The following is a 4363-nucleotide window of genomic DNA, read 5'->3' as shown; positions in this document are numbered from 1 at the left end:
CCCTCTCTCTCTCTCTCTCTCTCTCTCTCTCTCTCTCTCTCTCTCTCTCTCTTTCTTCCTCATCATTGTGTCAAGCGCAACGACAGGAGAGAAGGTTTATATCATATAAACTTTTCAGACGACGGCCTACATATCGTATGTATGTATTGTGAGGGGGAGTAAACTAGGGGCTTGTGTAACCTGCCACACGAGACTTCTCTCGATCGAATGTACGCGCTACTGCATACGCGACTTTTCACCCCAGACTTTAGCTTCTTAAAGGCGATCGTTCGATATGCAATGTTCCGATGCCCATTGTTCCAACGCTTTCAGCTTACATTCGCTTTTGTGCACGCGACTCACCAAAGGTATTTCCTATCTTACGTGACCAACTGCTTGAGTACGCGCTTATCGCTGGCTGACTGTCTTATTAGCGAGACCTGATTCAGTAACGGTAAAGATGAAACGAATAAGATGGGGATTGTAGGATTTTAGACATTTGCCAGACATAGAGATCGATAAAGTCATTACATAGAAATGATAAAATCAGTGCTTCGCATTATACATGAATCTTTAATAAAACACGGTGAGTCAAAACCAGTCACACGCATCGATATTTTCGAATGTTAAAAATAAATTATTTTTTAATGATTACCAAGAAATAATTATCAATGAAATGCTCAAAGAAGTTACTACCATTTTTTATTTGTATCACTGACCGGTTTTACTTGTTACAATTTATTGAAGTTATTTCTGATATGAGTATAGAGTACTTCTGGATTCACGGCTGTGTGATCTCAGAAAGCGATAGTATCGAAAGAACACGTAGTCGTCGCGGACCGTTCCGTATACACAAATTATGCTCATCCATAAGCTATCCGTCGAGAACGAACCGACCTCTTCTCAGCGACATGACTGGTTTTCTCCGTATCCGACATACGCTTCGCCTCTCGCTAACGAGAAGAGCCACCTTGATGTCATAAGAAATTCCGATCCAGTGATTACGCCGTCTCGTCTCGTCCATTCGTTCGCTTGTTGCTTTTCCTCTGGACGCGCGCCATAAGATTCTTTTCGATCCGGAATCTCAATCAAACGCGGTACCACGGTTGCAGAGAAAAACAAAATAGAGACAGGCCAGGCTGACGAGCGGCGATATCATGCCTTTATCGCGATCGAGTGGGCACGAACCGTTTCCGTTCGAAGGTTCCTGGTGTTCTCAGCAGCTGCCAGTCGCGCGCAGTCGAAAAGTGCGCAAGCCTCCTCCTCGCGTTGTGGATGACAAGGTGGCGGGATCCAGAAAGAGCAGAAAGAGAGAGAATCGAGACAGAAAAAGAGAGACAAGAGAAGCCGACAGAGAGCAAAAAAGAAAAGAGGGGAAAAAAGGAGAAAGCAGAGAGAAGGAGGAGGAGATCGTCCATCTATCATCCTGCAAAGTGGGCAAGATGGACGGGATTCGAAACTTCCAGTCTCGAAGCTCCGGCTCCGCTCGGGCATAGCCTACAGTTTCTGACGATAAGGCTGGATCAGCCACCTTACAAAGGGACGTATTATGTTGCGACCTTACGGCGAGATTCTCACGGGCGTTCGGATGTGCGATAATCCTTCATCCGACGCGGATAAACCAGCGTTAAAATCGTAAAATGTGGAAGATGCTAATTCGCGCGCGCGCTGCAACGACCGCATTCTGAAACTCCCAGAAACTGGTAATTCCGGCGCAGCTTATTCTGTTCCCTTCGAAGATGTTTCTCTTTAATTTATATATTAAATCAGATTCTGCTTTACAAAACTCTCTATCTTCTCTTTTTGCAAAGATGCCAGATGTCGGATTTTGTTCTTTGTTCAAGTAGCGAGCCAACGATAAAACAAAAAAGGCATTATATATATATATATATAATATCTCAGAATTATTTTATAATAAATTTTTTCTCTATACACTGCAATATCTAATTTTCTCTTTTTCATAAAATTACAGTAGGTAATATAGTAATATTTTTGCATTAATCCGTATATTTTAGGATCTTCCTAGAATATATAATTAAATGAATCGGTAAACAAGATTTTAGAAAGTTATCGCCAATATAGGATTGTATGCTTGATAATTGAACGATAAGTGGACGAGCGATTAATCAGGCTCTCCTTAACAACCCAAAGTTACATGGACTTAATTATGTGCTCGTCTCATAAATTCGACGCGTAGCGCAGCCACGCCAGGGTGTGGGTAGATCGCGGTGAACGTAACGTATGATTAACTCATCGTGCAAACGTAAAAAGGTACGGTATTTCACGCGGTAAGAGGATGAAACCTACGTGATAATAAATGGTTTGACACAATGGAATGGGACGCGGACACTTCGTTGATTAGTATCACTCCGCTATGCGGCCGTATTGCGGCGCTTGTAACGCGATACATTGGACAGCAACGTGCAAGCTGATATTTTACGACGCTCCAGCATTTGTCCGTTGTACGTTTAAGCTGATAATAACCAGGACAAACGTCCACCGAACCAAACCCGCGTGCGGTGGCGCGAATGATTTAGGGAGACAAAATTCGAGAACCATGAGGAGGCCACGGTGATTTTCGGACGTCGACAAATTATAGGCCCGTCATACAAGGAGCTGCGCGCACAATCTCAGTTTATCGCTCGAGAGAGCGGCTGTAATAATTATCGTGCAGTTGTTATCGCGTATCCCGACGATCGTAATACACTGTATTATACAGCTTTCATGGCTCTTGCAGTAAATCCCTCTCAGCCTCGACGTTATGGTGTTATTACATCACATGCGACCTGGATGTAAAATCGCGTTAATAATATTGTTTAACGTTTTCGTAAATTCATCAAATATACATATATAGTTATATTGATTATATTTGTTGCTCTTGTCGCGCATCTTTATTTTTTGATTAAGAAAAGTTTTTAACCAATTTTACAAACATAGAAGTACACGGGAGAATGTCTACCCGAGAACGCGGGAAGTTTTCAGACAGCCGCAGTTTTCCAACTCATGTCGCAAGTATGCTAAGCGGAAAATACCAGGAATCCCAGCATAGGGCGTCGTTATAGAAGCTATTAAAACCAGTTTACCACATACGCAAAGAGCGTTGTTACGAATGTTCCTGCGTACCATCCTGAGCATGTTACGTCCGAAGAATGCGCAGGCGTCCTCCAGAGATTGCAATTCTCGCCGTCACAGTGGACTTCTCTTTCTCTCTGAAGTTTCACAATCCCTTACGACAGAGCGATCATGGAATGGAAAAGATTGTAAGGGGCGAGGGTTCCTGAACAGAGGCAGACGATATGTCAGATCTCGTTTCATTCCGTTCTTATCGCGGTAACGCAGTTAATGGCGCCGGCAACATTTGGAATTGGACGCTTGCTCGCGAGAGGCGAGGACCACTGAGTCCTTTTGTTAGTTTCGCGCGGGCGCGGTCACATCGAAATTCGGTAATTGCTTTCTGGGTTAGCTAGAGCGATCTGAGAGAGGTTTCTCGGGTCTCTCTCCATTTATCCTCGATTCGAAAGCATATAACACAAATGCCCGATATATCTCGTTTTCTCTGTTGATTATTGTCGCAGCTCATCATCGTCGTCTATTCTCCGAGCTCAACTAGCTTGTCAACTTTGATGATGCAACATCATGCATTGTGAATCTATTTTGAATTTCCCATCCTTGTAAATTGGAAATGTGCACTGAGAGAAAAGTAGTATTTGTAACTATAATTACATGGTAAATAATTGTATAGTTAGAATTGCTAAGAGCTCTCTTTTTATAGTTAATCTTTTATTATTATACAGGATGTCCTACGTAACTGTGATCACGATTTTTCTAGCATCTCTTTCGATGATTTGACAAAAATTATTTTAAATAAATGTTAATCGGTTTTCAATCGGTTGCAAATTGTAATATTAAAAATTTGAAAAAAATTTTTTTCTGGATAAAAAGTCAAGGCCACCTTAATTTTTTTTAATGGCATTATACGTTTTTGACTCCGTAATATTCTGATGTCAAGACAAATTCAAAATTATCTGTTATATTATAATCTTTAAATAATCTTAAATTTAGACGTGAAGATCAATGAACTTGATTTTTTACTTAACTTTACTAAAAAAGATCTTTTTGCGAATTTTTAACATTACAATGTATAACCGATTGAAAACTAATTAATTTTATTCGAAACAATATTTTATCAGATCATCAGAAGTGCAAAAAAATCATGATCACACTTACGTGAGACACCCTGTATATTCTTATATATAGTTTTCTTAAACATGAAATAATTATATTATAATTTTAAATTAAAATATTAAAATATCAAAATATAAATGGTAAATAAAACAAATATTTTTATTTCGTAAATACAATCGCAATTATAGTGAATATAACT

General features: G+C 40.1%; 1 protein-coding gene across 1 annotated transcript in view; it reads left to right on the top strand.

The window, feature by feature from the left end:
* Nucleotides 1-4363, top strand: part of LOC108694864 (protein slit) — a 343987-nt gene that overhangs the window by 313224 nt on the left and 26400 nt on the right. The gene's annotated exons all lie outside the window — the stretch shown is intronic.

Source organism: Atta colombica, unplaced genomic scaffold, assembly GCF_001594045.1.
Source record: "Atta colombica isolate Treedump-2 unplaced genomic scaffold, Acol1.0 scaffold125, whole genome shotgun sequence".
Classification (NCBI taxonomy): Eukaryota; Metazoa; Arthropoda; class Insecta; order Hymenoptera; family Formicidae; genus Atta; species Atta colombica.
The sequence above is the reverse complement of the archived record's forward strand: the minus strand, read 5'-3'. Positions and strand labels throughout refer to the sequence as shown.